General features: G+C 44.6%; 1 pseudogene; it reads left to right on the forward strand.

The window, feature by feature from the left end:
* Nucleotides 1-11,584: 11,584 nt before the first annotated feature.
* Nucleotides 11,585-16,159, forward strand: LOC122077205 (annotated as a pseudogene).
* Nucleotides 16,160-18,060: the final 1,901 nt, after the last annotated feature.

The following is an 18,060-nucleotide window of genomic DNA, read 5'->3' on the forward strand; positions in this document are numbered from 1 at the left end:
ATTCACCTTAGTGGTGAGTGTTTCATTGCTACAGACTTCATTCCTTTGGTAAGGTAGATGATTAAGTGTTTCAAGATACACCATTGTTCCTAGCTCGGCTCTCTCAGCTACTGCTAACCTGGAGAGTGAATCGGCCGAAGAGTTATGCTCCCTTGGTACCTGGACCATGGTGAATGTAGTGAAGTGTTCAGTGAGGGATTTTACTTCTTGGAGTTATTTGCACATCCTGTCTTCCTTGGCTTCATATTTCCCATTGACTTGATTCACCACCAGTTGTGAGTCGCTGAGAGCCACCAGTTCTTCTGTCAGTACTGATTTAGCTAGTTTCATTCTTGCTATTAAGGCCTCATACTCCGCTTCGTTGTTAGTTGTTGGGAATGTGAATCTTATCGCATATTGGATTGCGAACCCCTCAGGGCTTGAGAGGATAATCCCTGCCCTACTTCCAGAGGAATTGCAAGATCCATCAATGTGCAACTTCCATTTCTAGTTCGGCCCATCATTCTCCTTTTCTTGTTCTTCCTCTGCCAGGTTACATTCCACAATGAAGTCTGCTAGCACCTATCCTTTGACCACGTTCCTCGACTGATATTCGATGTCATGCTCACTTAATTCAATGAACCATACTACGAGGCGGCCCAAAACACTTGGGCTATGGAGGACTTTCTTTAGCAATTGATCTGTGAGTACTGCCACAGTGTGGGCCTGGAAGTAGGGCCTAATCTTCCGAGCTGATTTTACAAGTGCGAATGCCAGCTTCTCAATTTTTGTATAATGTGATTCTGCACTCAGGAGGATGTGGCTAATATAATAAATTGGGCTCTGATGCTTCTTTTCTTCTTTCATGAGTGTTGCGCTTACAGCTACAGGGGATGTGGCTAAATAGATCTGGAGTACTTCACCTGGCTTGGGTCGGCTCAGTAAAGGCAGGCTGACCAAGTATGCTTTTAGGTTCTCAAATGCGTCACTACACTCTTTCATCCATTTGAATTGCCTGCTGGCCTTTACCCCTTTCAGGGCTTTGAAAAATGGTTGGCACTTGTCTCTAGCCCGAGAGATAAATCGGTTTAGGGCTGCAATATTGCCTGTTAACTTTTGAACCTCCCATATGTTTCTTGGTGGCTGCATCTCTTGTATGGCCTTGACTTTTGACATATTTGCTTCAATTCCCCTTTCGGAGACCAAGAAGCCCAGAAACTTTCCGGAGGTCACTCCAAAAGCGCACTTTGTAGGGTTTAGCTTCATTCTGTTCTGACATAGAACCTTGAAGGCTTTATTCAGGCCAACCACATGGTCACTACCTTTGCCACTCGTGACTAGCATGTCGTCAACATATACTTCCATATTTCGTCTGACTTGTTTTTGGAACATGGAGTTCACCATCCTTTGGTAAGTGGCCCCCACGTTTTTTAACCCAAAGGGCATTACCTTGCAACAGAAGTTTCCCTGGGTAGTCAAGAACGTAATTTTTTCTTCATCTTCCTTCTTCATTCTGATCTAATTATACCCGGAGTATGCATCCATGAAGGTGAGCATTCCATGACCTGTTGTGGAGTCTATCGAGGTTTCAATCTTTGGCAGTGGATAGTAATCCTTAGGGCAAGCTTTGTTCAGGTCGGTGTAGTGTATACAAATTCGCCACTTGCCATTTGACTTGGGTACCATCACGACATTGGCTCACCAAGTAGGGTATTTAATCTCTTACGAAACCTGAGTCCAGTAACTTTTCCACCTCTTCATTTATTATTGCCTATTTGTCTTGGGCAAAATTTCTCCATCTTTGCTGGAATGGCTTGAAATTCGCCCCAGCATTGAGGCTGTGCTCAGCTACTTCCCTTGGGATCCCTGGCATATCTTATGAACTCCATACGAATACGTCCAGATTACCTTGGAGAAAACTCAGAATTTCTTTTTGGTGCCCCTGACTCAGCAAGGCTCCAACTCGCACTGTCTTCATTGGCTTGGTTCGGTCAATGGGATGGTTAACAACTCCTCGACTAGCTCGGCTTGGTGTATTTTTCCTTCTTCCCACACATTAGTAATCACTATGGGGCAAGCCAGGCCCACACAATGACTTTTCGTGGCTTTGATGAAGTTAGCACTCTGTTGACTCGCACTGGCTTGACCTGCATTCTCCAATCCCATTATGTGTTGGGAACTTGTCCTTCATATGCTTTGTGGAAATGACTACACTAATGTTGTTGAGCCCTGGGCTTCCGAGAATGGCATTGTATGGAGAGGCCACCTTCACTACCATGAAATTTACCATTGTTGTGGTCATTTTCAAATCATGCCCGGTGGTTACTGGCAACTCTATGGTCCCCTCAATTTTCAATGGGGAGCCAGAGAATCCATACAACGGGCTGCTCGTGGGCTTCAACACACTTACTTCTAAGCCGAGCTTTTAGAATGCTTCATATGCCATGAGGTCAACCAATGCACCAGTGTCCACCAACACTCAGTGGAATGGACGGTTAGCTATGACCAGCTGGATCATGATTACATCATTATGAGGTCAATTCAACCCTACTAGATTGGAATCTGAGAAGGTGATGACAAGATCCACTCGAGCTGCTTTCACAAGTTGTTTAGTGATGCACACGAAATGGGCATGGGCCTTTGCCTTTTGTACTGATTCTATAACAGCTCCTCCAAGGATTGTTAGGATGGCCGGTCTTATGGGGCGATTAGCCTGGAGGTTGCATGTTTAGTGCCCTGTTCGGGTTTTTGGTGGCTCGGCCTGCCTTCATCTAGGCTTCTCCGCTGCTCTCCGAACTTTTGCTTCAAATATTTTTTCAGATAACCTACCTTGATGAGTTCATTAATTTCTCTCTTCAGGGCTTAGCAATCCTCTGTGTCATGCCAGTTCATTAACTTCTCTCTTCAGGTTTGGTGACCATTGGCCAAGGCCAACGGAGGAATTTTTTATCATGGATCTCCATTAGGATATTAGTCCTCATTCTATCTAGTTCATACCTTTTCGGGGCATCTCCTCGGTCCATTGAATGATCAGGCTTTTTTTTCTTGTACTCCCAGTCTTCCTCCCTTGGACGCTGAGCTCTCTTTTTATCCAATTCGGGTTTCACCACCAATCCTTTGGTTGCCAGTACGTCATCCAAGTTGGCATGTTCGTTACATCTTTACAGAAAATCTGGCATTGTCACTGGAAGATCAAGAGCCAAGGATCATACTAGGTCTGGGTACGTAATCCTGTTAAACAATGAGTTATATGCCACTCCATCTGGCAGATTTTCACCTCTAATGCAGCCTTTGTGAAACGAGCGAGGAATTCCCGTATAGGCTCGCCAAAATTTTTCCTTACGTTCATAACGTTACTGGGTGTCTGGAGTTGCCTCATGCTTGCCTGGAACCTTGCAAGGAATGCCTTTGTGAGTTCATTGTAGCTTCGTATGGACTTGGGTCTTAGGCTTGACATCCACAAAAGGGTTGCGTCTTTTAAGGATGTCGCAAAAGCTCTGTAGAGCATGACGTCCGACTTGGCATGTGCTATCATGGCTGAGTTGTAATACAGTAGATGGTCAGAAGGGTTTGTAGTCCCATCGTATATCTTAAAGGTGGGAACAACAAAATTCTGGGGAAGCTCTGTGTCCATAATTTCATCCGATAAAGCATTGTGGGTACGGGCCACAGCCAGGTTCGGTGTCAATTTTTGGAGGCTCTCTACCTTCTCTGCCAATTATTGGAGGTGCCTTTCTAGATCTTGCCTTTCTTGATCGACTGGGGTTGATCATTGCTGGTGTGGCTGGGGTGGACTTCCATGCAGTTCCCTCCTTTGGTTGGCTCAGTCCCTGTGAGAGTTTTGGCACCCTAGGCATCGATGGGCTACTGGTTCGGCATGTTCCTCAGCACGTGGCTGCATACAAGTGGACCGACCACTACTGGCTTCCATAGGAGGGAAACCTGATTCGTAGGCAGAACGCCTTAGACGTCAGTCTAGTTCCACAGGAGAGGTCTTACTGTTGCCATGTGGCCTCCTTACCCGTGGGCACTCATTAGGCTCGGGTTGAGAATTTTGTAATGGCTCCCGCCGGTTTTCATGCCTCCGAGGGCTAGTTGAGCCAATGCTACTTCATCTGGGAGCTAGTGCAGTTCTGTTGCTTACTGGCGGATCTTGCAAGGTTGACTTGAACTGCTTGATGAATGTCCTCATAAGGTTGTTGGTCTCAAGCATTTGTCTCTATAAATCTTGGATTTGTTTAGCGATCTCTACGGGCTCAAAAACAGAGTAATTTCTCATGGGGTTGCCCTAAGTGGCCATTACCGGTGGTCTTGCTGCGGGTACATGCTCTCCTATGGCACCTGCCACTGGCGACAGTGCTGGTCCCTCCATTAGGGTGGGATGTCCTGGTTTTGCCATAGGGGGATTTTTGGTGATCTGTGGATGTCGAGACCATCGAGATCTCCTTTATGGGGTAATAGGAGACACTAAACTCCCTTGTTGTAGATAAAGGAATTTTTGAACTTTTGTCCCATAGATAAGAGTATTAATGAGTATCCCACTGTGGAAGACCGATTTTTCCGATCAAAAATACCACAACCTTATGCATCATAATTTATTTATTTAATGGCGAAACAAATAAAAATATTAAGTTAAACGGTAAACAAAGTCTATGATTCCTTGATCACTACTTTACTATTCATAGTGTTATAGGCTATGGACTTGAGAGCCCTAACTAGATTTCTGTTAGGCTTTACAAAAAATTGACATTTATACAAAAGATTAGAATATTTCAAAAAAATCTATAAAGTAATCCATGACTACCAAAATGAGTTATTAAAACATGATCCCAAGTCTTCTAAGTCACTCTGGATGTCTTCAACATCCTATCTTCCTTCCTTTGCCTTCTTCAATCCCCTGGAGAAGGCCCCATGCTGCTGCTTCAATATATTCTCGTCATCATGCATTACCATTGATTAAGAGAATCATGTCCTTTGCTTTTAGACCATTACTCTTTCATAAGCACAACATTCTTTATTTTTTGTCCATATTGAATTGTAAATTATCACTTAAGAGATTGTTAGTTATTAAAATTTGGATCCTACTTGACTTGACTGTGCAGCTGCATTGACTTCTAAGGATTTTTTTTTTTATTTTCCACAGACGGCGCCAATCTGATGTGGTAAAAATTGACTAGGTTATCTTCCTCGCAAGACTTGGTCTTCTATGGTAGTCATGCACAAAAGAGAAGATAAGAGAGAGCTGGGCAGACCCGACGGGGGACTCTTCGATGCCTAATTCAGATTTTCTCTACAACAGTTACTTAAGAAAACTTATTGTGTAAAAAAGAGTGATTGATCCTTTCTTCTGGGGCTTACCATGCTATTTATAGGTAATGAATCTTGAGTATCGTTCGTGGAGAGTCCAGCTTTGACCAATAGTCCACTCTAGGAATATGCCCTGATTCTAGGGAAGATCCTGTGGATATTCCCCTCTTTCGTGAGTGTGTAGGACTCTGGAGTGGGAGCTACTCCAAGTTTAAAGATGCTTTTCTTAGCTAATGAGGTGAAAAGTTGTTTTTCTTAGCCAATGGGTGAAGGAAGTGATTTTTTGGCTAATGAGGGAAAAAGATGCTTTTTTGGCCAATGGGAGGTCACAGTGTAGGGTACGCTAGCAGGGGTGCAGTGTGATACCCTACTTTTTAAACCCGGTCTAGTTACACAGTTGACCCAGTTTAACCATGTAGGTCCTGAACCAGAGAGGGTTAAGGCGGGTTCCTTATGGACCATGATAGCAAGGGTGACTTTGAACACAGGTTGGCCAGACAAGTCCAAGTCAGAGTCAGAGGAGATGGGTGTACCCAAGCCGTGCACATGCACGTATCATAAGGCCATGTACGGATAATGCTGGTATGTAGTTGTATCCTAAAGTACATACGTATAATATACCGTGTGCCGAGAGTCGAATACCATCAAAATCCCACTTGTTGGCCAATTTTCGGCCCTCAGGTGGGCGCATCTGCCCACCTGAGTGACCCACCCATGTGGTTACTAGTGGTTTTAAGAAAGTATAAATAGCATTATTTTGTGTTTTTCAATATCTCATTTATTACATTTAGAAGTTGGTGAGAAGATTAAAGAGGAGAGAGAAAAGAAGGGAGAAAAGAGAATGGAGAAGAGGAAAAGGGAAGGAAGAGGAAGAAGAAATGGATTTTAGCGGCGCCAAGGTTTGATCTTCCCATTCCGACGTCGGAAGAGTGATCCCCAACACAAGATCTACGATTAGAGGAGAGCAAAGGCTATGTTTCTTAAACTTTCACCAAACCCAAGTAAAACCCTTGATTTGGGTAGAGTTCCTTGAGACCCTGTAAATCCCCCTTGAGATGATGAATCTAAGGTTTAATAGATGGTCTATGTGTTGATTTTGAAGGATTTGAAGAAGTGTTTACAAGGTTGGAGAAGCATAGGTGATTTTTTGAGCTAAGTGATTTTGGGGTTTTGAAAGAGTTTTTGAGCAAAGAAGGTAAGTTGGCTTCTCAATCTTTAAATCTAACTTAGCTCTAGGTTAAAATCATCTTATGAGACCTTGAATGTGTGGAAAATGGATTTGGAAAAGCCCCATTTGATTCCCCAAAGGTTGGGGAAAGTTTCAAGGAAAACAACATTTTTCTGCCCTCTCAGGTGGGCTGGGACCGGTGGGCCGAACGGCCCGCCTGAGAAGGTAGGCCCTCGGCTAGGACCGGTGGGCCAGGATTGGCGGGCCGACTGGTGGGTCGACCCGCCCACCTGTGAAGACCGGTGGGCAGTGACCGGTGGGCTGTCCGACCCACCCGAGAGACCCCCAACGTGATTTTTGTGTCTGAATGGACCTAAAACAGACGTGCGACCTTCTTTTATGATTTTAAACATGATTTTGTCATCAAATCTTGTTAGTTTTGACCTCAAAGTGGTGAAATGCTAATCCCATTCACTTATGATAGGTTCACCAAAATTTACTTTTCTTGCGCCGGATCTCACCGGTACCGGGCGTGAGTCTTTGTACACAACAAGTAAGTGGGGAGAGGACGTTTGGCATTATTATAAGGCTTGTTTGGCATTCATTTAATTGTATTTAGACTAGCTATGTCATCATGCAAATTATGTGTAGCTTAGCCATCCTCATATGATTTGGACATGTGTGTTGTGTTTTACTTTCTCAATGCTAAATGATGATGTGCTTATGTGATGAATGATGGGATCATTGCGCATGATGCATTATTAGACTAGATGCCGTAGTCGGCTTGGAAACGAGTGCATTGGTGGCCCATGGAATGGGACGCGGTGGCACTATGCAATCGTACTATGTCATATAGGAGCATGCGGCTTAGGATTGTCATCTTCCCAAGCTACGACCCTTCCCAACAGGGGTTGAGGTGTTGGGTTACCATTTGGGGGGAAGCAGTGGTCGCGGTTGTCGGGTCACTGTGGCGGTTAGACATACGCCTGGCTGGTCATTAGGACAGTCGGCAACCTCGGTGGTATATTCAAGAGGGCCAATCATACTGCTTTTAAATTGCTGGAGTCAACACCTTTATTTTCTGTCATTTACTTTTATGTTGAGAGCCGGTAGTCGGTATGCTTTACTTTTCTGAGTACTCACGGTGGGCCTTCTCCGACGGCCCTATGGGCGTATCATGGGATGGGGTTCATGGCTCGTACCTGGAATATACGCGCACTGTGGTTGTAGTAGCACTAAGCCAAATACTTAGTAATGTTGTTTAGGTGGATGTGATTAAAAATGAATTGCATAACATATAGTGCATATGGTTATGATTGTTGTGTGGACTATTGTGTGGTCCTTCTTTTCACTTACTGAGCTAGTGAACTCATCCCACATGTAGACCTCTTTTAGATGATTTTGCAGGTCACCAGCCTGAAGATCAAGGGTCGGGCCCCACAGTTGAATTCCCTGAAGAGGATTGGTGGGTCCCCGAGGAATATGAGCACAGTACGAATTGCACGTGCGAGGGCTGTGCTGTGAGACCACCGCAGTGACGCCATACAGGGTTTTACTTTTTGATTCTTTTGATGACCCCTTTTTTGTGTACTTGATACGTGAATTGTTATTCTTTTGTGTAAATATCATGCCTGCGGGCCCACATGTATTTATCTATATACTACAATTTGGGTATCTAGTATATTGAGGGTATTTATAGGAAAATTAAGTCTTCCGCTGAACTTTTGAACATTGGTCTTAGATGTGTGTATGCTGTGGTTGGGTACTGTATTAGATGATCCTGGCAGGTTTGGGTTAACCGGAGTTAACCCGGTCACCGGTCCAGTTCTCTATGAACGGGGTGTGACACGCAGAGTATGCAAGTGGGTGAAGAGGGAATCTCATCCAAAATATGATCATCAGAGTGAGGATGTCGGTTGTTGGTGGGAACGTACGGGCAAGCACGGGGCCACATAGCAGAAGGGCGGGGCCGTGAGCACGAGGGTGGGGCTGTGAGCACGAGGGGCAGGGGAGCACGCAGGAGGATAGGGGCATCTGCATGAGCGCGGGGGCACGTACAGGAGGGCGGGTACGCGCAGTGAGGGGCTGGGCCACGTGCAGTGAGGGTCTAGGCACACATGGGCAGGGCTATGGGGTGCGAGGCATGCATAGTTGGGACTATTGGGCACTAGGCATGCATGGGCGGGGTTTGGGTGCTCATGGCAAGGTGTGGGGGTGCATGGGCAAAGTGTGGGTGTGCATGCTCTATTTTCTAGAAATGTTTGCGGGAGATCTAACGGTCTGATTTTGACATACCATATATCATTGGAATCGTCATTCCGAGTACTATCCATCCGTACAGTCGCTTTAGACCGGATTTCTTCATATATGAGAAGTCATAATTGGACACTTCTTTTCTCTCGCATGGGGTTTCTATGGTTTTTGGGTGAGTATGGAATGTTTTTGGGTTGGGTTACCTCAGTCAGTTATCATCTCTGTCGATCGGAAGCGAGAGGTTGCATCCACGTTCCGTAAGTCATCACAGCCGGGGGAGGGTGACAAAATTGGGTGTCTACACTTGGGGGTCACTAAAATCCTTGTTGCCTTATTCAGGAATCCTTTGGCATGACCCGACTTCATCCCGATTCTGGCGTCCTTCACCAAATTTCTACTTCAAATACTTGTTCAGATATCCTGCTTTGATGAGCTCATCGATTTCTCTCTTCAGGGCTTCACAATCTTCTGTATCGTGCCCATGATCTCTATGGTATCTGCAGTATTTGTTAGGATTTCTTTCTTCAGGCTTCGCGATCATTGGCCTGGGCAAGTGCAGAAACCTTTGATCTTGGATTTCTAGTATAAGATTCATTCGAGTTTTGCCAACTTATATTGATTTGGGTTATCACCTCTATTAGTAGGCCATTCTGGTTTGGTCTTCTTATACTCCCAGTCATCTTCTCTTGGCCATTGGAGCCACTTCTTATCCTTCGCCAGCAGCTCGGGCTTGTCAATCATCCCCTTTGTTTCAGATACATCATCCATATTAGCATATTGATTACACCTTCGTAGCAAGTCCGACATGTTTCTGGCAAATCCAGGGCCAAGGATTGCACCAGTTCTAGGTGGGTAATTCCATTGCACAGTGAGCTATAAGCCACCCCATCAGGCAGGTTTTTTTACCTCTAAGGTGGCCTTTGTGAATCGTGCAAGGAAATCCTTTATAGGCTCTCCAAGCCTTTGTCTCATATTCATTACATTGCCTAGTGTCTGCCGTTGCCTCATGCTGGCTTAGAACCTTGCCAGAAATGCCTTGGTCAACTTATCATAACTCCGAATAGATCGAGGCTTCAAGCTAGACATCCATAAGAGCACTGCATCTTTTAGTGATGCAGCGAAGGCTTGGCAGAGAGTGGGGTCTGACTTTTCATATACCGTCATTGCCGAGCTATAGTACAACAGGTGATCGGACAAATCCATCGTTTCATTGTACATTTTGAAGATTGGTGCGCTAAAGTTCACGAGTAGCTCTGCATCCATTAGCTTGTTAGACAAAGCATTGTGAGTCAGAATGACTGCCAGGTCTGATGTTGGTTTCTGGAGGCCTTCGACCTTCTTATTTAGCTGTTGAAGATGCCTTTCTAGATCTTGCCTCTTTCGTTCAGCCTCTGCTTGTGGCCTTTGGTCGGCTCAGTAGGTCGCCCTTGCTGGTTAGGCCAGGCTCCTCTGGGGCAGTCTTCTTTCGTGTTCCGCTCGGTGCCCGCGGGTTTCATCCCTCGAGCCTAGGACTTAGCTAGCCCATCGCTCATTGTGTCCTTCAATACGAGTTCACATTCGGCCAGGTCGCTCGTTGTTCACTTCATCATGTGGAAGGGAAGCCTCTGTTTTTCGAGCCAAGCATCCTCACCGCAGCCTTGATATTTTAAGAGGAGCCACACTATTGCGGTGTGACCTCTCCTGGGCATGGGCACAATTGTTCTCCTCAAGTCAAGTGTTGTGGTGGGGTTCTTAGGTTGTCCTGTGCCTACGGGGACTTGTTGACCTGGTGTGACTTCACCTAGGGGCTAAAGGAGACGTAATGGCCATTTGCTGTTGTGATAGGCACGTTTGGTAGTGCTGAGCTGAACTTCCTGATGAACGTCTTGACCAGATTATTGGTCTCTAGCATCTACATCTGCAAGTCCTGGATCTGTGCACTAACTTCGGTGGCTTTAGGGGCTGGTGCTGGAGGTCTACTTGCGAGACCAGCAGGTGATGCCATTGTTGGTAACACTGGGGCTAGAAGTGGGCCATCACTTGCAACCACAACTGGAGGAGGTGCAAGTCCCTCTATTGGTGCGGGTGGTGCCTGTCCTGACATGAGGTGGTCTTGAATGTTTCCTTGACGTCGAGCTTAGCAAGAAGATCTTTCTTTAGGGGCAGATGGTGAGCCCACTCGATCACTTTGCAACTGCATGGGAAAAAGAAGCTTTTTGTATCTAGTTTCCACCAATTTGATGTGGCAAATTCTGACAAGGAGTTTGTGGCTGCTCTGGTCGTCCAAAGAACCTGCAAGAAAAAGGTGACCAGAGCACTTGGTTGGGTCAGTGGTGGAAATCCTCCGATGCTTAAGTCAGAAAAGCAGCAGCAGGTAATTCTCAGATGAACTTTCTCCGTAAAAATTTTCTATCCCCTTATTTACCTGTTTTTACCTTGTATTTATAGGTGTCTAGACGTGGTTGCTTGTGGAGTTAAACTCACCTGTGGGCAGATTCCTACGAGGTGGTGACTTGGATCATTGCGGATATTCGGTTCCTGAGAAGATTCTGTGGAATATTCCTACATCTGTGACGGTCCTGGGAATATTCCCCTCTATCATGGGCTTTCAAGGTCCTTCGTGTGTGGGCTATTCCGAGTTTGGGGGCAGCTAACTCTTTGCACGTTGGGAGCAAGAGATGTGTGCCCTTCAATGTAGGAACCAAATGCTGACCTATTCACAAGCAAGTTGTGTGCGAGCTTAGTGGGTCCGCGGCCGAACCAAATGCTCGGGGAGGATATGGCCGAGCCAATTGCTTGGCCATCCGGCGAAGATATGGCCAAGCTTCCACCCGATGAAGACATGGCCGAGCCAACTGCTCGGCGTGACTGTGGCCGAGGGGAAGGCCCGACGAAGATATGGCGGAGCCAACTACTCGCCCTGGGATATCCGTGGTCATATTTAGGCTCATCAGTGACCACAAAAACGTTTCTGTATTTGTTTTAGGTATGGAGAGGGAGAGGGAGAGGTGGCCCCCAGCTCGAGCCCGAGCCCGAGCCAGTAGGTTATGGAGAGCAATGATAGGTTTAATGATCAAATGACCAATTGTTCAAGCATTGCATTCGGTTGAATGGTTTTTGCCCCTACCCACATTACTTGGTTCACTCTTGGACCCTGTTTTAAAACATCGGTAATGAATCATGCTCGATTTTGTCTGAAGTGATGTACTATGCCTTCTCTGTAGATGTCCCAGAGATTCTTAGTTAAGTTTGGAGGACATTTTTGTTGACTTTCATTCATTTGGTGCATGATGCAGGTGAACATTGTTTATTCCATTTACTGCCTTCTCAATGATTTGGTCTTCCTGATCTAACAATGCTCTGGTTGTTATAAGGTTTTGGAATTTCGATGCTTCTCTCAGTTTCTTCTCCCCTCCACCTTTGTCGAAGTAAGGATTCCTAAGCATCTATATTCGATCTGCGGAAGATGCAATATCACAAACCCTCTCTATTCAAACACAGAGGGTCCTCAGCTTCCCTCGAAGATATCATAACGCTCCTGAAAATATATGTTGATACAAGAAATTTGAAACCAGGTTCAACATTCCATGGTCAACTGATCAAAACTCCTCGAGCCCTTGAAGAAAACGTAATTCAGACAAATTCCTTGATCAATTTCTATGCCAAGTGCTGCCAAATTTCAGTCGCCCGTCAATTGTTCAATGGAATGACTAAGAGAAATGTAGTTTCTTAGAGTGCATTAATGGCGGGTTATCTCCATCTTGGGCGTGCTTCTGAAGTTCTCACATTGTTTAGAAATATGATTTCGAGGGAATCTCTGCAACCCAATGAATATATATTTGCTACTGTTATCTCTGCATGTTTTGATATTAGAGCACTCGAACAGGGAAAGCAATGCCATGGTTATGTATTGAAGTCAGGACTGGTGTTTCACCCCTATGTGAGAAATGCAATCATATCTATGTACTCTAGTGTATGGATTTGGAATCAGCTTTGATGGTTTTCATGACCTTGCCACGATCAGATACTTTGTCATATAATTCTGTTATTACTGGGCTTTTGGAGCACAACCGTTTGAATGAAGCATTGGAGGTTTTGGGTAAGATGGTTACCGAATTGGTGGAGTGGGACCTTTTCACATATGTTACTGTTCTTGGTCTTTGTGCTCATTTGAAATATTTGAAATTGGGTCTGCAAATGCACAATCGGATTCTGAGGATGGGTGTAGAGTTTGATGAATTTCTTGACAGTGCAATCATTGACATGTATGGGAAATGTGGTAAGATATTGAGTGCAAGAAATGCTTTTAATGGATTGTACAATCGCCATGTGGTGTCATGGACTGCAATAATGGCTGCTTATGCCCAAAACGGGGGCTTTGAGGAAGCACTGAATCTGTTTCTGGATATGGAACTCAAAGGTGTTGCTCCAAATGAATACACATATGCTGTTATATTGAATTCTTGTGCTGGGCTATATGCTCTTGGGCTCGGGGATATATTAAATGCCCGGACAGCGAAGTCAAGATTGAATGATCATGTCATTGTTAGGAATGCCCTGATTAACATGTATGCAAAGAGCGGTAATATTGGATCTGCTTATCAAGCGTTCTCAGATATGGTTTGTCGTGACATCATAACATGGAACTCGATGATATCCGGGTACTCACACCATGAGCTTGGTAGGGAAGCTCTCTTAGTCTTTAGAGACATGTTGGCAGCAGAAGAGCTCCCTGACTATGTAACTTTTGTTGGTGTTCTGTCAGCTTGTGGTCATTTATGCCTTGTGGATGAGGGTTTGTACTATTTGAACCAGGTGATGAAAGAGTTTGGAATTACACCAGGTGTGGAGCACTACACTTGCATTGTTGGGCTATTATGTAGGGCTGGACTACTCATTGAAGCTGAGAGGTTGATGCAGTCTACTCCAGTCAGATGGGATGCAATTGCATGGCGTACCTTGCTGAGTGCTTGCCATGTCCATCATAATTTCAGTCTGGGCATGAGAGTAGCTGAGGTCATCCTTGAATTGGATCCTAGCGATGCTGGGACATATATCCTACTATCTAATATGTATGCAAAGGTTGGGAGATGGGATGGAGTTGTTAAGATTCGGTAGTTGATGAGGGGAAGGGATGTAAAAAAAGAACCAGGGGTAAGTTGGATAGAATTAAGAAATAATACGCATGTCTTCATTTCAGAAGACAAGAAACGGCCTGAGTCGGTCCTGATCTATAAGAAGATCGAGGAGTTACTGGCGCAGATAAAACAGTTGTGCTATGTGCCGAGCATTGGTGCGGTGCTGCATGATGTGGAGGATGAACAGAAGGAAAAGTATCTTAGTTATCACAGCAAGAAACTTGCGGTAGCATATGGCCTCATGAACACCCCGGCAGGAGCACCACTCCGCATAATTAAGAACCTTAGGATGTGTGATGATTGTCATGCTGCAGTAAAACTCATCTCATTGGTTACAAAGAGGACAATAATAATTAGAGATGCTCATCGGTTCCATTGTTTTGAAAGTGGTGGCTGCTCTTGTTATGATTACTAGTGAGGAAATCATTGTTTTGTCTTCCTGACCTATGAGGTGAACCAAATCTGTTATTGAGGCAGCTTAACTATGAGCTCTTTTCAGGTCGGTCTTGCTTGCTACCAGGTAAGTTATCCAAATTGGATTTGCTTAAACTGTTTCCAGTTTTCTTTCGTACGCTAGTTCCACAGAGACCTGAAACTATGTTGAAGTCCAATCACAACAAAAATGTGGTTCTGATGAAAGCAGAAGGGGTTAAATTTTAAACAGATGCTAGATCTATCAAATCCTTCCCCAGTATTTTAGTTGGGTTGGTCTGTAAAGTAAGCTGGATGGAGGGTTGCTACTGAGCTCGTACGACTTGGCTCACATTGGAAAATTACTAAAACTAAGTAGCTCTTCTAAGGTAATCATCAATTTGGCAAATACTTTTCAAGTTTCTTACAGAGCTGGCATGATTTCTCCCTGAGCTTATATTCAGCTGTTTTGTTTCCATAGGATGGCAAGTCAAAGAAAACTTGGCAAGCGATGCAAGATGCTGGTATAGTTTTTTTGTTGGCTACGAGAAAAAAACTAAAAGGTGGTTTGTTCGAGCTGGCTTTGGAAGGCTGGTGTCGGACTTAAAAGATAGCATTTTCTGCAAAAAATAAAAGTAAAAAAAAAAAAAAAATTAAAGGAAACAAAATTGAATGCTTTAATACTTTCTTGTTTTAATTGATTAAAACTGAAGACCAAAGTGTTCTTTTTAAAATAAATTATTTTATTTCTTTTACCTACAGTTTTTGATGTTGTCCTTACGCAGTGTCTCAAAACATGGACTGGTGATTGAATCGGTCTTTACTGATTCCGGATTGGAATCAGGGTCCCAAGAATCCTAGAGTTGGCCCTCATATCTGAAAACTCAGCAATGCTAGGGTTTCTGGGGCATGAATTGTCTGGAATTGGGATTGGTCACAGCCGATTCGATTCCAAATTGGCCATTAACCTATCAAATTTCCAATTTTTGAAACTGTCCTATGGATGTGCTAGTACTAGCATTTGCAAACGTGGGTCCCCTTCAACAAGGCTTTATGTTGTGCCATGATAACTTTGTATAACTTGTAAAACAGGCAGACATCAGGTCAGAAAGGAGTCCCGGTCCTTGGTTAAAAATTTGGTCTATTTGTAACCAGGACAAATTGATGATGCCAAAAGTAACAAAGTTGTTTTGAAATTAAATTAAGTGGTATCCTCAATTGTATAAATTTGCTTTCCCTTTCCTGTTTAAATGATGAGAGAGAAGCAATCTCAATACCTTTAATGGATGCATTCTCAGCTTTGCTGTAATTGAATCACAATATCCAGTAGGACGACAGAAAGCTAATAACCCACTGAATCACCATGGTCTCTTATGGGTCTAACTTTCACCAGTTTTTCCTTTTCAAGCAGATCTCAGCTGCAAATGAACGAGGGAAGCAATTGCTGAAAAATGAGGGTTTTCAATTTTTCTGGGATAATGACATATATAGAAACTTCATTCTGGTGTATACAAGACAAGGTGCGGAAGCAAACCCAGGTGACACACGGAATCTCAATTCCGTTGGAAGCTCCTTGGATAATCTGATGTCTGGTGGAAACTCGAGGGATAGGTAAATCCAGATGGTGCTTTTTGGGTGCTACAATGGAGCACAGTTTAGAGCTTTCTTGCAGGGATTTAAGATTTCTATGGGGATTTACTCCATCAGAGCCTCAGAGGTGTGTGGCTGGTGGAATAAATTGTTTATTTCAAATAATGGTTGGATATTGTACTTGGTCGCTCTTGAGGATTTGAGGTGCTGGGAAGTTAACTACCTGGCATAAAGTGGTGTTAATTAATCTTTGTATCAGGTACTAAACCGTGATCTGCTCTATAGTTTGTTTTATTTTTGTGGAAGCTTATGAAAATTGCTTTGTTTGCATCCATCCATGCATAATGACATGTCCTTTATCTAGTAACTTCAGATAGATAAAAACAGCTTGAGAGAGAGAGGTCCATTTTGACTTTTCAAGTCTCAATTTTTTTTTTTTTTTTGGATGAATAAAAAATATATTAGAGAGAGAATATCCAGGAGGAAGGAGGAGGAGGGTGGGGTGGGGGGGAGGGGGGAGCCTCACAAGGAGGCAGACAAAAGGGCAGAACCCATACAAAAGGGGGGCACTACATGGGGATAGAATCCATCAGAGAGCAGCAATGTCACACCCCGTTCACACTGAACCGGAGCGGTGACCGGATTAACACCGGTTAACCCATACCTGCCAGGATCATCAGATACTGTATTCCACCACAGCATACACACTCTAACATCAATTCATCAGATCAGCGGAAGACTACAATTTACCTGTAAATAATTCCCATATACTTGATACCCAAATGATGATACCATAATTATATACATTTGGGCCCGAAGGCATGATATATATACACAAAAAGAATAAAGTTCAAATATCAAGTATATACAGGAATTTATCAAAATCATCAGAGTACACAGCTCGGCTCGGTAGTGGGGCCCAACACGGCCTCAAAACTGCTGTCCCGCAGCACAGCTCTCACACGCGCAGTCTACGCCGTGCTCAAACTCGTCAGGGGTCCACCAGTCCTCCTCAGGAAACTCGACTGTGGGACCCACCCCATGCTCCTCAGATGCATGACCTGCAAAATCATCTAAAAAGGGGTGTATACGTGGAATGAGCTCACTAGCTCAGTAAGTAGAGAGGTGGACCACACACAACAGTCCACACATCACAACATATCATATGCACTACATGCCATGCAAGTCATTTTAAATCACATACACCTAGTCAACATTACTAAGTCTTTGGTTTTAGTGCTACTACAACCACAGTGCGCGTATACTCCGGGTACGAGCCGCGAACTCCCTCCCGCGATACGCCCATAGGGCTGTTGGAGAAGGCCCACCGTGAGTACTCGGAAAAATAAAGACAATGCCGTCCACCGGCTCTCAACAGAAATGTAAATAAATTAAATGACAGTGCTGACTCCAGCAATTTAAAAGCAGTACGATTGGCCCTCTTGAAATACCACCGGGGTTGCCGGCTGTCCTACACGACTCGCCGGGCGTAATGCCTAACCGCCACAGTGTCCGACAACCGCGACCCCTGCTTCCCCCCAAATGGCAACCCAACACCTCAACCCCTGTTGGGAAGGGTCGTAGCACGGGATGGTGAGAATCCTAATACCGCATGCTCCTATATGCAGTACGACTGCATAGTGCCACCGTGTCCCATACCACGGGCCACCAATGCATTCGTTTCCAAGCCGACCACGGCATCTAATCTATCAATGCATTATGCAACATGATGTCCACATTCAACATATAACATCTCATTTAATTTGCAATTGAAAGTAAACATAGCATATATGCACATCAATGAGTGGAATGACTAATCTATATAGCACATTCATGATGACATGACTAGATTAGATATGGTTATATGAATGCCAAACAAATGCCTTGAAACAAGGCCAAACGTCCTCTCTCCACTTACTTGTAGCGTACAAGGAGTCCCGCTCGGTACGGGTGAGATCCGGAGCGAATCGGGAAGGCTTTGGTGAACCTAACATAATTGAGCGGGGTTAGTACTTCACCATTTTAGAATCAAAATTAATGAAATCCGACGTCAAAATCGTGTTTAGAACGTCGAAAGAAGGTCCCACGTCCGATTTGGGCTCGATCGGACCCAAAAATCACATTCTGGCCACTCGGGTGGGTGTCTCAGGTGGGTGGTCTACCCACCGGTCCTACCCGCCGGTTTTGGACCGGCGGGTATGGACCCACCGGTAGGACCCGCCGGTCCTACCCGCC

The sequence above is a fragment of the Macadamia integrifolia genome, chromosome 4, assembly GCF_013358625.1.
Source record: "Macadamia integrifolia cultivar HAES 741 chromosome 4, SCU_Mint_v3, whole genome shotgun sequence".
Classification (NCBI taxonomy): Eukaryota; Viridiplantae; Streptophyta; class Magnoliopsida; order Proteales; family Proteaceae; genus Macadamia; species Macadamia integrifolia.